Source organism: Thalassophryne amazonica, chromosome 1, assembly GCF_902500255.1.
Source record: "Thalassophryne amazonica chromosome 1, fThaAma1.1, whole genome shotgun sequence".
Taxonomy (NCBI): domain Eukaryota; kingdom Metazoa; phylum Chordata; class Actinopteri; order Batrachoidiformes; family Batrachoididae; genus Thalassophryne; species Thalassophryne amazonica.
This window is the reverse complement of record NC_047103.1, coordinates 161,953,939-161,970,895: the sequence shown is the minus strand read 5'-3', so window position 1 is coordinate 161,970,895 and position 16,957 is coordinate 161,953,939. Positions and strand designations below refer to the sequence as shown.

Genomic DNA, 16,957 nt, shown 5'->3' with positions numbered 1-16,957 from the left:
CTGACATTTGACCCTACTAACCTTGATCTTCTAACAAATGACTCTGGCTGACCTTGCCAGGGCAAGTCTGGAATCCTTAAATAATAAATTTGAACAAAGGTCAAAAAATTTTCAACCCATTTTAGACCAAATGCAGCACACATTTAAGGCCAATTATAGGGTCAACCTTCAATTATATACTACATTTTGTTGAAATCAGCAAATGGATTTGGGATGAGGAGTCCAACAGACAGACAGACAAGACCTTTGACCTCAATCACTGAGTTTTGTCAAATTTGACCTCACCTGTCTGAAACGTTTGGTGCAAATTGGAGTGAAAAACTTAAATGTTGACCTTAAATCCAATGACCTTGATTGCCACAATGAATGACCTTTATTAAATTTGATCTTCCCTGGGCAATTCCAGAACTAACCCATATATGTGTGCCACATTTCATCGACATCAAAATGAAAAATCTAAATTTTTATCTTTCACCCCAATCAAAAATCCTTCAAGGCCAGTTCTGGTGTTGACTGTCTGTATGAAGATTAATGGGAATCAGCTGAAGGACTTCAGAGAGCAAGGAAACAGACATTAATCTTTGCTCAAATTACAGCAAGACATACATTTACATTTATATCAAAATCCTTAGAGGGCTTCCAACATTTCATCCCCAAAGTGGAAAAAAGAAAAATCAAGTCAAGTGGACAACAGTATTCCAACAGCTTAAATTTAACAATGATGATGACACCTCTTCACAAGTTCACAAGCATCATCTCTTCACAATGGACACAGAATGTGTTCATTCTGATAATGTCCAACTGATGTAGTGTACATCTTTAAATCATGCAAATCAGACTATTTTTCAGTGTGGCATTAAAAAGAACAGATAGATGAAATATGACAAGCAGACAGACAAACATCAACATATGAAAGCAGAAGAAGACACAGCTGTGAAAACCAAAAGTAGGTGGTGAAACAGCTACACCGCCGGTTAAATAGTTCATCCTGCCCCTGAGGACATCCAAACCTCTGCAAAGCAAATCAGCTGTGGTATGCCACTTGTTTTTTAACCTGACCCAGACTATGAGAAGGATGACAGAGCCGAAAACAAAGCTGATTACAACATTTTTATATTTTATGGTCTGATTCCAACAAAACATGGCACAGATGTATTATGTCACTTCATTGATATGAAACTTAAAATGGCAAAGTTTTATTACTGTGAAGAATTACAACAAATTTAAATAATTTGATGGATCATGATGGATTAGTGAATTGGTGGTTCTGAATTGACTAAGTGTGAGTGTGTGTTCTTCTGTCTGTATGTGGCCCTGTGACAGACTGGTGTCCTGTCGAGGGTAACTGGGTATGGTGAATGAATGAATGAATGAATGAATGAACTGATGGATGAATGACTAGCCTCATGAATGTGCAAAGACTAAAAATGAATTACTGCTAAATTAATAAAATAAAATAATAATAATAATAACAACGATGATCTATGAAAGAAAATGAACTTGAGCTCTGATCTGTCTTCTTCCTACACTATCTCAGCTGCCTACCTTTCCATAAAAACAAATGCATATTAATGCACCATACAAACGCCTACTAGTGCAGCAGGGGCACCGCCTGAAGAGGTCAGAAAGAAAGGAGGAGAACCAGAAAGCAACAGACCAAAACAAAGAATATATGAGCTGGAGAAAAGCAATCTGTTGCTTAGGGGTGGTGCAATACAGACCAAAAAATATATATATATATTTTTTGCCTGTGAAAACAATGATCATTTGATGATTTCTTTAAAAAAATGTGTTTGTAAAGATCTTAGAACTACTAGGCATTAATTGCTTACCAGTGACACTAATGGGCACAATGTTTCAGCAAAACCACTCCTATTTACATACATCTTCAACCGCTTATCTGAAATCGGGTCACAGGGGCAACAGCTCCAGCAGGGGACCACAAAATTCCCTTTCCCGGGACACAGTAACCACCTCTGACTGGGGGATACTGAGGCATTCCCAGTCCAGTGTGCAGATATAATCTCTCCACCTAGTCCTGGGCCGTCACCGAGGTCTCCTCCCAGCTGTACATGTCTGGAACACCTACCTAGGGCTCTGCTGCATCCACGTCAGGTTGCACATCATTTAAACAACAATCACAATATTATTATAGATTATATATATATTGCACACCCCTATTGTTGCTGATTGCAGCATCTGGGAATTAACTATTGTACTAATTTACACTATGACTGAGATAAATAAAAACACTAATCTGAATGGGAAAATTTGCTGTTCACTGATCAGTTTTCCTCCTAATTTCAACTAACTCTTATGAGACTTATTTTCCTCAAGATTTTCGCCTGTCAAGCAGTGAGTATCCCACAAAGCCTACGAGTATGTTCTACTTTGATGAAGAGCAATTAGCCTATTTGTAGCAAATGTAGAAGCACCGCGGTCGAGTTACAGTCAAAGACATTCATAGTTTGACACAGTACAGCTGTGTTCCAGTTCATGCAGAAAAACACCTATGACTCAGTTTTAGGTCCGATCATACACCTATAAAGGTTAGGAAAAAAGGTTACTCCAATTTTTTTTCATGAACAGAAGGAAAATTTAAATCTGTAAAGATCCCCAAATAAAACAGACTGAAAACCAGCTTTGAGATGTTGATTTTATAAACAGGACCACATAGTGAGCTTGCTTTCATTTTGGTTCATCACTGGCAGCCCACATCCTAGAAATGACCACCACTGATTACCAACCAATCTTTACTCTCGATCCTTTATCTGTTAAACCACAGCTCATTTGTGTACATTTGAATTTAGTTTGCATTTGCTTGTATGCAAGAGCAGATCTACAATGTCCAACAGAGATTCCTCCAAAATGTTCTGGTGTTGAAGCTTTCTTAATAAGAAATCGTAAAACTCTGAATACAGCAACAACAATGATAACGCTCAATGTCTACTTGATGTATGTAGACCGTCAATGTCTACATAGAATGTGTGCACTTGATCTAACATTGGTATCATTCTTCAGACACACAATACTATTATGTTATTTACATTTATTTAGAATCCACACGGTTTGACTGATGAACAATGAAGAGATATACGATAACAACCCACACATCAGATGAATAGGATTTTGGAGCCCATTTCTAAGAACAAAAATTTCATAATTCCGTTACTGTAATCCAGTTACCATGCAGTCTTATTTAATTTTCTTTTAGATGTATAGTGCACTCATTCCCAAACCTGCTCACTGGAACCCAGAGAACTACACATTTTCATTGCATACTGGTCTCTGAACTACTTACACCGGATTAGCTCAGTGAAGTGTTTTCTGCCAATCACTGAACACATCTGGTTTCACTCACGATGTGCAGTTAAAGCTGGCAAAAATGAAAAATGTGCAGTCCTTGGGGTCCAGAGCACCAGCTTTAGGATCCATTGGTATAAAAAACTTGACAAAGGTTTTCTCAGCAAAGAGGTAACTTATGAAATAATTTTTCAAAGTAAGTGATTTTTTTACAATTCTGTCACCAATAAACTGAGCAGAACTGTTCTTCATGTGAATTGTAGATGAGGTTTGAACCCGTCAATACAAAATTTTGGGCTGATTCTCCCAGTAAGTAAGTCCCTTCGGCTGCTCCTTTGTTTGCACTCGGGGTCACCACAGCAAATCCAAGGTGGATCTGCATGTTGAACTGGCACAGGTTTTACGACGGATGCCCTTCCTGACACAACTCCACATTACATGGAGAAATGTGGCAGGGGTGGGATTTGAACCCGGAACCTTCTGCACTGAAACCAAGCGCATTAACCACTTGGCCACCACCCCTGGGCTGATCCTCCCAGTATAGGATAGATTTACTTTTTGTCTTTTTGGCTAGAAAAGGGTGAAAGCTTGAATACTGACACATTTTGATCTTAATGCAAACCTATTCCTGAAGATTGCGTAGTTGTCTTTAACATAAACTGTCTATATAGTGGACAAACACTCTGTGATGTCATACAGAATTCCTGAAGAACAGGTCTGAAGCTCAAATGGAGTGGCGTAAAATGTTGGAATCGTGGCAGTGCCTGACTTCACTTAACTCCCAGCCCACCCATAACTAGTTAACAAGATGGAGCATGGACATGACTGGCAGGATGTGGGTGGGATGAATGAAGCCTGAACACGCCCCCTTTTCACAGTTAAAAAAAACAAGCTAAGGCTAACAGACTAAACCCTGAGTGTGATTAATGTACCTTTTTGATGACCGAGTGGTGGTTTCATAACGGATATGATAAGCACTGACTTGCATATTACCATAGTAACCACGGCATGACCAATGGAGCCAATGTCACCAAGCTATGATACCAGCTAATGCGCTAACATTTTACGCGACAGAAATACTGGAACACAGACTTCTTAGATGGTGCATTAGTACAATTAGCCATACAGCAAGCCATATTATTTCAAATACTTGAAAGTAAATGCTCAGAAAGCACAGTCAAGTCCATAACAGCTTGTAGATGCAGCAGCACCCAAGCAGTCATTCAAAACTGCTTTTGTACTAGGATGTAAACATTAATTTCTGCTGTGAAGTTAGCATTTTAACTCTGCGGTCAGAAGGAGTGACTCACTGTTGGAACCTGCCTCAAGTGGACATTCAAGGAACTGCAAGATTTGGCACTTCTGCCTGCATAGGTGACACAGTACCAAACAATGCTGGCAGTGGAACAGGGGAGAGCATCATGTTTTTTCAGTATGAAATGAACAACACACACACACACACACACACACACACACACACACACACACACACACACACACACACACACACAGAGGAGCCTGTAAGAGTCATTAGCAGAGTGCTGTAGTGAAGAGCAGACACACAGGAACGTAAACACGAAGGTGTTGCTTACTTCAAAATCCCACCAGACACTGTGACAGTGTCTGCATGAAAAGGGCTTTTCAATGTTTTAAAATAAGAAATAAAAACAGGAACGAGTGACTAAAGGGGTTTCAAAGGAAATGTGCAGTTTCGATTTGTTGCTAAAACAAAGTTTCATGGTGATAACGGGCATCTAAACAGTCAAACACACATTAAATGAACCACCTTCCTAAACGGACATTCCACAGAAGTGACTATTATTAGCCAAAAGCGTTGTCTTAATTGCATGTTATCAACAAGGGCTGGGCGGTAGACCTTGCCGTAGCTATCACCAGTGTGATAGTTCACCACGATATAAGAAAAGCATTTGTCCTAGTGGCCGTCTGTGTATTTACCATATTTTCCAGAGTATAAGTTGCACATTTTGTTACTGCATTATCAGCTGTCAGACCAGAGTATAAGTGTAATTGCACATGTCACAGTGCATGCATGTAGTGTAATGTGCATGCTACTGCCCTCTTCTTCTTCTACTGTGTAATCAACCTAAAAGGCTGTAAAAGCATCAACATTTGATTTGTGACTTGTACAAAGCTTATAAAGAGTCAATAAATGCGTTTATGTTGAGAAAATCAGAAGATCACAGACAGTCGATGTGGCTTCTGCACATTCTCTACACAGATTTATCAATTAAACAATGCGTAAAACAAGAAGCTGATGCTCAAAGGCAACACCAGCCTAAAGGATTCATCCCACCCTGGCCACTCTGTGTTTGAGCTACTGCTGTCAAACAGACAGTCCAGCACCATTAAAGCAAGTACAAATAGACTGAAATACAGTTTCTACCCAACTACTGTTAGAGCTATGAATGCCACTGGAACCAAACAGCCATGTCATTCACATACCACATTTGAAAGGAGTGCAATATTTGTTAATGTGCAATCCACCCTTTTCAGGTTTAAAATCCCGCAAAACTTCAGAGAGGTTGCCGCGCTGCGAGATCTCAGTAACATTGAGAACTGCATTGAGACGCTCTGATCATGCTGCACTTCAACTGCGGCACACGGACAACACCATTAACATCGCAACATAAAACTATTTTAATATTGTGCCTAAAACTCTCATGAATATATTCTCTGGGTTTATAGACATTGTTATTGCGTTTGTTTTATGTAAACATGCGAGAATCACAGGTCGTTTCTCTGTTATTTTCAAAGGGAGCTGCTGTGAGCTACAATCGCTTCCTGATCATGTCGTTCTGGGGGAAAGTGAAGTTTGCTCTTTAACGTCTTGATTATTGTTCTTTACAACACTGTTCAGGATATCATGTAGCAGTCTCTTATTAACATGACAAAAAGCATAAAAAATTACATTTTTCTAGTATAATATTCATTTACAATTGTCATGTGGATTCTCTATGTTGTTTTGACTGCAGCGACTGTCTGGCACGCAAGGGATTATGGGATACATGAAAACCCTGGTGATCCACTGCCACTGAAATATCCAGTTTTGTACAAAAGTTTCTCTGTACCACACAGACAGACACACACACACACACACACACACACACACATTTATTTATTTATTTATTTGGGCTGAAAGGGTAAAGCAGAACTGGACATGTCAAAAGCGATTTGTTGTGTACTGCGGAAATACGACAAACCTCAAAGCCCAACTAGCAAGGCACCATCCTGAAGTAAATGCAGAGCTTCCAGCCAAACGTCCTACAGCAGCAGCAAGCCAGCAGACACTGAAAGCAGCATTTTCCAACCTATCCAGCAGTTCTGACAAAGAGAAAAGCATCACAAAATCAATCACGGACTTTATTTGCAAAGACCTGCAGCCTCACAGTGTTGTGGAAAATATGGGTTTCAGGAACATGCTACACACGCTGGAGCAGAGGTACGTGATACCTTCCAGAAAGTATTTCTCTGAAACAAGAGGGTCACATTTGAGTTTTCAGGTGCTCAGGTTCAGGTGCTCTGTTTGTGAAATTTGTTTTATTACAGCACTGACTAAGCAGAACAGTTAAATAAGCTACAAAAGTAAATATTTTTGTTTGTGTATTATACATTTTATTTACTACGAGGGCTGTCCGTAAAGTATAGGTCCTTTTTATTTTTTTCAAAAACTATATGGATTTCATTCATATGTTTTTACGTCAGACATGCTTGAACCCTCGTGCGCATGCGTGAGTTTTTCCATGCCTGTCGGTGACGTCATTCGCCTGTGAGCACTCCTTGTGGGAGGAGTCATCCAGCCCCTCGTCGGAATTCCTTTGTCTGAGAAGTTGCTGAGAGACTGGCGCTTTGTTTGATCAAAATTTTTTCTAAACCTGTGAGACACATCGAAGTGGACATGGTTCGAAAAATTAAGCTGGTTTTCAGTGAAAATTTTAACAGCTGGTGAGAGATTTTGAGGTGATTCTGTCGCTTTAAGAACTTTTCACAGTGCGAGACGTCGCGCAGCGCTCTCAGGCAGCGTCATCAGCCTGTTTCAAGCTTAAAACCTCCACATTTCAGGCTCTATTGATCCAGGACGTCATGAGAGAACAGAGAAGTTTCAGAAGAAGTCGGTTTCAGCATTTTATCCGGATATTCCACTGTTAAAGGAGATTTTTTTAATGAAAGACGTGCGGACGGGTCCGCGCGTCGGCTCGCAGCCGCCGCGACGCTCCGTCACAGGAAAAACACCTCTGTTGGAAGCTTTGAGGACAAGTTGGAACATCTCCAGCTGATAAACAATTTCTCATATACTCACTCCACTGAAAGCCATCAAAAGCCAACTGGATTTTAACAAATGGTTATCAACACGGAGGTGTTTTTCCTGTGCCGCCGCGCCGCGTCGGCTGCGTCCCGACGCGCGGACCCGTCCGCACGTCTTTCATTAAAAAAATCTCCTTTAACAGTGGAATATCCGGATAAAATGCTGAAACCGACTTCTTCTGAAACGTCTCTGTTCTCTCACGACGTCCTGGATCAATAGAGCCTGAAATGTGGAGGTTTTAAGCTTGAAACAGGCTGATGACGCTGCCTGAGAGCGCTGCGCGACGTCTCGCACCGTGAAAAGTCCTTAAAGCGACAGAATCACCTCAAAATCTCTCACCAGCTGTTAAAATTTTCACTGAAAACCAGCTTAATTTTTCGAACCATGTCCACTTCGATGTGTCTCACAGGTTTAGAAAAAATTTTGATCAAACAACGCGCCAGTCTCTCAGCAACTTCTCAGACAAAGGAATTCCGACGAGGGGCTGGACGACTCCTCCCACAAGGAGTGCTCACAGGCGAATGACGTCACCGACAGGCGTGGAAAAACTCACGCATGCGCACGAGGGTTCAAGCATGTCTGACGTAAAAACATATGAATGAAATCCATATAGTTTTTGAAAAAAATAAAAAGGACCTATACTTTACGGACAGCCCTCGTACTTCTGAAGTCTAGGTTTTTAAAAGAGCACTTTTCAAATTCAATTTAATAAAGTTAAAGGCTCACATTTGAGTTTTCAGGTACTCAGGTTCAGGTGTTCTGTTTGTGAAATGTGTTTTTTTACAGCACTGACTGAGCAGAACAGTTAAATAAGCTGCTAAATAAATATCAAAAACAGATTCACATGTGATATGTATTTTTGTGGGAAATATACCTCCTGATATAGACTGCAGACATCATTATGCAACTTTTTCACTGGTACTAAACTAAGAATCGCAAAAATCGGCAATATTGTAAAAATCACAATTTAAATCGAATCGGCACCCAAAACGTCGTGAGAGAATCAAATCGGTGGAAAAGCATATCATCCCATCCCTAATATATCTTTTTTGCTACTATGTACTTATTTCTTTTCTTATATACTGGGCAAACCCTCTCATATCACCCAAAGGCTTTCTGAAGAGCAGTTCTGAAGCTCAAATAGGGTAGTTCGAAATGTCACCAACTTGACAGCGCCTGACTCCATCTAACACTGGCCAACCCATAACTTGGTAATTCCATCCAATGTGGTAGTTCCCAAACAAGTGAAGCTACTGCTAAGACTTTAACTTTGGTTCAGGTATTTGATAAATGTACATTTTTAATAGACCTCGTGGTGGAATTTATAACTGATGGCTTGAAAACACCAGCACACAGCTGTCACTCAAAGCGACCACACTTTTAGTGGCACATACAGCCTGAAGATTTCTGCTTCTGCACCACTTGCAACATTTGAAATGCATAAAACTATGAAGTGGTCCAATCACAGCTATTGCAGCCTGGCATAGCTGGCTGGCAAGTTCCGTCTTTAAATGTGCTGTACGTACGACTAACAGGAAAACACACATCCTGTTTCTTGGTTAAAATATGAAAGACTTGAGCCATTCTCAAATGTGTCTTTTCTTCTGTGAATCTGAACTGGATTTAACTCCATTAAAAAAAAAAAAAAAAAAAAAAAACTTTTATTAGACCATGACAAACTTTGATTTTACTTCCTTCATGGATGATTCGAATAAAATGTCATAGTGAGATTGCTGACAGCAGGACGCATCGTATTACACAGAACTGATGCTTTTAAGTCTGAAATTTGATCACAGTGATCCCTAGAGGAACAGTGCTTCAGAGTATTGACTTTCAAATTGTCAACTTTTTAAATAAGTGAATTGATGCAAAGGCAAAAATTGAAAAAAGTGTTCTGCCAGAGATGAAATTATGAAGTCATTGATCAGAACTGCAGGAAACATCTTGCTTATTTGCAACCCCCTGCTTCCACACTTCATGGCAAACAGATGACAAATATGTTACAACAATTAATAATTAATAATAATTAATGACAGACAGACAGACAGACAGACAGATAGATAGCTTTTATTGTCATGGTCATTACAACAACGACATTTCCGCACTCACATTCCACCGACAAACAACAATTAATCCACAATTATTACTTGTTTACCGTAAGCTTTTATTCCTCCTTATACAGGTCTGAAAAGTGCTGTGAACAAACAACAAGTTTTTCCTTACCACTGTTGCTCTGGGGGTTGGTAAGGTTAGACCTTACCTGTGTGAAGTGCATTGAGGCAACTCTGTTGTGATTTGGCGCTATATAAAGGAAAATACACTCAACAAAAATATAAACGCAACACTTTTGGTTTTGCTCCCATTTTGTATGAGATGAACTCAAAGATCTAAAACTTTTTCCACATACACAATATCACCATTTCCCTCAAATATTGTTCACAAACCAGTCTAAATCTGTGATAGTGAGCACTTCTCCTTTGCTGAGCTAATCCATCCCACCTCACAGGTGTGCCATATCAAGATGCTGATTAGACACCATGATTAGTGCAAGGTGTACCTTAGACTGCCCACAATAAAAGGCCACTCTGAAAGGTGTAGTTTTATCACACAGCACAATGCCACAGATGTCGCAAGATTTGAGGGAGCGTGCAATTGGCATGCTGACAGCAGGAATGTCAACCAGAGCTGTTGCTCGTGTATTGAATGTTCATTTCTCTACCATAAGCCGTCTCCAAAGGCGGTTCAGAGAATTTGGCAGTACATCCAACCAGCCTCACAACCGCAGACCACGTGTAACCACACCAGCCCAGGACCTCCACATCCAGCATGTTCACCTCCAAGATCGTCTGAGACCAGCCACTCGGACAGCTGCTGAAACAATCGGTTTGCATAACCAAAGAATTTCTGCACAAACTGTCAGAAACCGTCTCAGGGAAGCTCATCTGCATGCTCGTCGTCCTCATTGGGGTCTCGACCTGACTCCAGTTCATCGTCGTAACCGAATGAATCTCGGTTCACACTGTCCAGGGCAGATGGCAGACAGTGTGTGTGGCGTTGTGTGGGTGAGCGGTTTTCTGATGTCAATGTTGTGGATCGAGTGGCCCATGGTGGCAGTGGGGTTATGGTATGGGCAGGCGTCTGTTATGGACGAAGAACACAGGTGCATTTTATTGATGGCATTTTGAATGCACAGAGATACCGTGACGAGATCCTGAGGCCCATTGTTGTGCCATACATCCAAGAACATCACCTCATGTTGCAGCAGGATAATGCACGGCCCCATGATGCAAGGATCTGTACACAATTCTTGGAAGCTGAAAATGTCCCAGTTCTTGCATGGCCGGCATACTCACCGGACATGTCACGCACTGAGCATGTTTGGGATGCTCTGGACCGGCGTATACGACAGCGTGTACCAGTTCCTGCCAATATCCAGCAACTTCGCACAGCCATTGAAGAGGAGTGGACCAACATTCCACAGGCCACAATTGACAACCTGATCAACTCTACGCGAAGGAGATGTGTTGCACTGCATGAGGCAAATGGTGGTCACACCAGATACTGACTGGTATCCCCCCCAATAAAACAAAACTGCACCTTTCAGAGTGGCCTTTTATTGTGGACAGTCTAAGGCACACCCGTGCACTAATCATGGTGTCTAATCAGCATCTTGATATGACACACCTGTGAGGTGGGATGGCTTATCTCAGCAAAGGAGAAGTGCTCACTATCACAGATTTAGACTGGTTTGTGAACAATATTTGAGGGAAATGGTGATATTGTGTATGTGGAAAAAGTTTTAGATCTTTGAGTTCATCTCATACAAAATGGGAGCAAAACCAAAAGTGTTGCGTTTATATTTTTGTTGAGTGTAAATTGAAATAAATTGAAACAAACAGAGCAAATGAAGATGTTTGAAAACAAAGATGATGGCTTCAATGTTCAAGCTTTATTTATTTATTTCATTTATATAAATGCCAAATTATAACAAAGCTGCCGCAAGGCGCTTCACACAAGTAAAGTCTAACCTTACCAACCCCTAGAGCAAGCACACAGGTGACAGTAGTAAGGAAAAACTCCTTCTGATGATACTGAGGAAGAAACCTCAAGCAGGCAATACTCAAAAGGGTAACCCATTACTTACTTGCAAAGTTTTACAAAACTGAAGGAACAGAAAACAGGAAATCAAACAACACAACTTTATAAAAGAAAAAAAATGATTAATTTGATGAGAAGTCCACACAGGCAGGGGTTATCCAGGCTTCCTCATGCCATCAGTAGGCCTGTTCATCTGACAACATCCATTCCAGACAGACTGCACAGATACAGTTAGGCTTAAAGCTCCAGTCCTACGAATAATAAGCCATGAATAATGAGCCACGCATGGGTGTGTCAGCGATTATTTGAAGAATGATCCATGTTTTCATCTATCACGTATCCAATATGAAGAAGCCTCTACGTGTCTCTAAGTACCTCACGTGTCAGGTATCAGCCTCTAGTGAGCCACAACTGACCTGTGATTTGACCCCAGTCCAGCCTCAAATGGCTCGTGTCGCCGCATATGATCCACGTCAAGCCACATATGATCTATGTAGCGCCATGTTAACGTGGCATTGGTGCACGTTTGGCATGGGTTTGGTCCAAACATCCAGCCATCCCACACTTGATCTTGATCCCTTTAAGTGTGGGTTTTCAATTCACAGCATCCATTCAAGATGTCACATTTTTTAAATGCCGTCCAAAAATAGACGTGCCAGTACTGTCTGGCGGGTGTGCGCTACAGGTTCCTGGACAGTCACCTCAGCGCTTCCTCTCGATGGATTTATTCCTTCCGTGGCTTAACAGGCATTTTGACACCGTGATCCAACTTTTAACTTTGTGTTCGTCCGTTATTCATTGCAAAAATCAGTCTTTTGCGCATGCGTGCTGCCGTTCTGGATAAATGGATTTCTTGAGCAAGAGTCATTGCGTCAGTGCGCACAGAGAACACCTCATCTGATCCATTAGAAGATGTTAAATATATCATAAACATACTTTTACAGCAGCTTATAAAGAAGGAATGAACATGCAACTGTTTTACCAAGCTATTACAATAAAAAATAATTATCTTTTAAGCTGTTCCAAAATATGTTCTCCACTTCATGGAGCAGGAGAGAGGAAAACAAAAGGGTCCAGATGAAACGGTTCTCTGTGATTCCAGAAGCGATTAGAGGTGTTTTCAACATCCAAACTGACAGAAAATGATTAATCCACTACAAAATAATTAATTTATATACAGCGTCCGGCGTACAAAGCAGGTGGGATTATGCACAAGAGGGTTGAGCCTGTCCAAAACGATCCTTGTAGCTGCCAGGTGCTCGGACAATGGGATTTTAACAGCCTCATCCTCACCATACACATGCCTCTATAATCCTTGTTAGTCTTCGTAGTAACTCGCACACAAACTGCCCTACGCTGTTATTAAATTTTGAACATGAAATTAGCGCCCCGTTCAGAGATGAGCCTTTTTAATCGAATATACTGCCTCATTATTCATCCTTCATTATTTGGTGGGACCAGGGCTTAATAATACAGGGATGCCTTCTGTGAGTGTGTCCGGTGCTGTTGTGGTTTGCTAACGTGGGGCGAGATGACGCAAGAGATTGAGATGATGGGTGTGGGGGAGGGAGTTCCCATTAAAAATGCAGATCAATGCTTGCTCCCACTCTGCTGGGCACTATGTCATTACTATAGCAACCAATGTGGAAAAAGATGGAAAATGATGACTACCACAGAGATCAGATAAGGTCAGTTGCTATGTATAATGTGAACAGTCATTGATTCATTCATACATTTTTTGCCACTTTCCAGGTCTGGGTCATGGTGACAGAAGCTCCCAAGTCAGCTTGGAAATGTGATCCCTCCAGTGTGTCCTGAACTTTCCCAGGGGCCTCCTCAGACCTCCTGAAGGAAACAACCAGGAAGGATATTAGAGAAGCTTGAATCTTCAAATGGACCGAGTTGCTTGACGCAAGGACGTTTTGCTTCTAATCGCAGAAGCTTCCTCAGCTAAAATTCTTGCTCTGGTAGTCTGACTTCTGTCTTGACTCTTGTAAGTAAATCCCTTCGGCTGCTCCCTTGTTTGCACTCGGGGTCGCCACAGCAAATCCAAGGAGGATCTGCATGTTGAATTGGCACAGGTTTTACGCCGGATGCCCTTCCTGACGCAACTCCACATTACATGGAGAAATGTGGCACCTTCTGCACTGAAACCAAGTGCATTAACCACTTGGCCACCACCCCTTCTGTCTTGACTCTTGTAGAGAAGAATAAAACAGAAGCCAACAAAATCTGGAGTTTTAAACCTAACTAGACCCCTCCTTCCGAAACGCAGACTGCTATTGGGTAGTGACTTAACAATTCGTCTAATTAGCACCTATTGTGCTCTAGTCAGCACCCTCTTAATGACAGGGTAGCTGTCTCTCCTAACGATGGGACTGACACCTCTCCTGACAACGTGAATGACTCATTACCATGAACAAAAGACTGAAACTGCTTTGACCTGAGTACCCCATTGTAAACAGGGGACAAAGCGTGTCTCAGACCCCCTCCCCGGTTAAGGCTGGGTTTCAACTGTTTCACATACAATGCTTCTTTCACTCCCCTCTCAAACTATTTCTTTTCTCTGGCTAAGATTTTAACTCCCTTGTCCTCATATGTGTGGTTAGTGTCTTTAAGGTGAAGATGAACTGCAGACTGAGGTTCACCGGCGCCCTCTCTGCGGTGCTGGTATAGCCTTTTGTGCAATGGCTGCTTAGTCTCACCTATGTAGTGTTCGTTACAGTTTTCCTGACATCTGACAGAATACACCGCATTCCTCTGTTTGTAACTAGGGATCCTGTCCTTAGGGTGAACTAATTTCTGTCTCAAGGTGTTAGTTTTAAAGTAAACTGAGATTTTGTGCTGTCTGAAGATCATCTGTAGTTTTTCCCCTACTCCTGCTAAATAAGGGAGAGACACTCTTCTACTTGGCTCTGTCAAATTGTCAAATCTGCAGTGTCAAATTTGTAGTTGTTGATCCTCATACCAGTTGCTTCATATTCTGCCTCAAACCTGCCCAGCGCACAAAGATGGGACCCACCATTGCAGTTCACCAATCCAGAGGTCAGACCTCCATGTAACTGTGTCTCGGTATGTCAGCCAAGACAGCCCAAAAAATATTCAGAGACTTCAGCATCTCAGGGCGAATTATCTGGAGTTGGTCTCTGGGCACAAGACTGCGGCTGCCCACTGCTCCTAGCGGTTGAATTGTGTCTAACTGCAATTACGATGAGTTAAATGCAGAGTACAGATTTGGCTGCATACATGTATGTACAATAACAATAAAAGACACTTTACTTGAATCTCATCCACTCCAGGTGACTTGCCAATGAGTTGTTTTCACTACCTCAGTGACTTCTGACACTCAATCAGTGAAATCAGATTTGAATCAGCTATGCAATAAATCCGATTTGAACTAGCAGTCTGAAGAAAACCTTATATACCACATACGTTTAGCCTATTATGAGAAGTTCAAGAGGAAGAATAAAGATGTGCTTCCTTTGCAAAACAGAGTAATACACTTATCAGCTCTCAAGTAACAGAATAAAAAAAGCAAGCCAGAACAAAAGGACATTTCGCTGCCATAAAGGATTCAAGGATTCAAAGGAATTTTATTGTCATATGCACAGAAGAACATGTTCCCTGCACAATGAAATGTGTCTACTGCATTTAACCCATCCTAACTGCCAGTAGGAGCAGAAGTCGCCATTAGGCGCCCGGGGACCAGCTCCAGATGTACATCCATGCCTTGGTCAACAGCAGGGCTGAGCAAACCAAGACCGACCCATAACAAACGACACACAACACACATAGGCCGGCCCGGTACAGAAACATATATTGAAAAGCAAAACACGAGGGAAAAGGAGAAAAAAAAAACCCTCATAGCCGCTGCATTACACAGCAGCAATGAGGAAAAAAAATCCCCATCAGCACAGAAAAACAATAATCACACAGACAAAACAAGGACGCAGGACGACAACCGAGATTTGAAAGGTCCAGTTTATCAGAACACTCCGGAGGCAGCCTATTTGGCGCCGTCAACGGCCTTGTCCGACAATCCAGGAGGGGGAGGGGCTCAGCCCTGAGCAGTCCACTGTCACAGTCAACGTCAGAGCTGGAGAAGCTGAGGGGAGGGGGGAAGACCAGGCAGCGAGGCGAGGAGAAGTGTTGATCTTCTGAGGAGGTTTTATCACAGCGACCTTGAAGTGCAGCTGTGTTAGGGAGGCCAAATGAATAACCAGATTAGCAGACGCCTGAAAGATTCCACAGTTCTGAGAACAGAGTGGCTCTCAATGCATCTGAATGTACAATGTGGTCTTCACAGACGGTCAAAGCGGGTTTCCAGGGCTGCGATTCTGCTCGAGATCTTTTCCAGCGTGCGGTTAACACCCGCCGACTGCGCAGCCACTGCCTTCCCAATCGAATCAATCATGTAGGGCAGCCTGGAAGGACCAATCAAAGCTGCTTCCACTTTCTTGATTTTCCGGTAAACCAGCGCTGTGCCCGCTCCACACAGCAGAAAGCCGGTCACCACCAAGCCGAATATGTACACATCTTCGACGTCCTCCACAGAAAGCATGTAAAGGCACATGACCTGCCATCTCCTCCACGAGTCCATCACGTAACCCATCACATGCGTCCTGGCAGGACAGGTCGGGTCCTCCGCCCCCGAATGTCTTGTAGAAAAAATTGTGTCAATTGCATTCAGAGACCACTTTAACAGATCTATTTTTGTCATTTTCCAGAAGAGCAAAGTTGCAGCCTCACAGACAACACGCCACAGAAGCAGGAAAGATAAGGAGGGAGGGAGAAAAGTGCGTCCGTCTCGGCCGAGTGCAAGCGGGCCATCTCGGCCCGCTTGCACTCGGCTAAACAAAGTTCCATGAACATTAATGCCAACAAGATGATTACAAGATTCAGCTCTAGACCACTTTGTTTCAACTCCTAGAAGGTATTTTCCAGACTCTGCCAAGTGGAGTCATATTTTCCACTCTCAAAGCCAAAAACACCATCTTTTGACAGAGTTCACGCTCAAGCTCAGACCTTTATTCTCGTTTCCAGATAAAAAGGCTTTCCTGCACGTCATCCTTTTCCAAGTTTGATTCCTTTTATAGGCATGAATGAACTGACTGAATGTCAAGCTGTTGATGTTGGGTGTATCTGACCAACACTCCAGTCCAGATGTAGGAACAAGCATTTCCACATTTTAATATGAATACAAAAAGGGGGGAATTCTAATCTAAACCTGTC

At 42.1% G+C, this 16,957-nt stretch overlaps 1 protein-coding gene across 2 annotated transcripts in view; it reads right to left on the bottom strand.

Moving 5' to 3' along the window:
• The window catches only part of LOC117517162 (inositol polyphosphate-4-phosphatase type I A-like), a 114,093-nt gene that overhangs the window by 71,885 nt on the left and 25,251 nt on the right, over positions 1 to 16,957 (bottom strand). For both annotated transcript variants that reach the window (XM_034178088.1, XM_034178096.1), the window contains exon 2: positions 6,525 to 6,645. The gene's annotated coding sequence lies outside the window, so the exon portion shown is untranslated. The remainder of the gene's footprint in view (positions 1 to 6,524; positions 6,646 to 16,957) is intronic.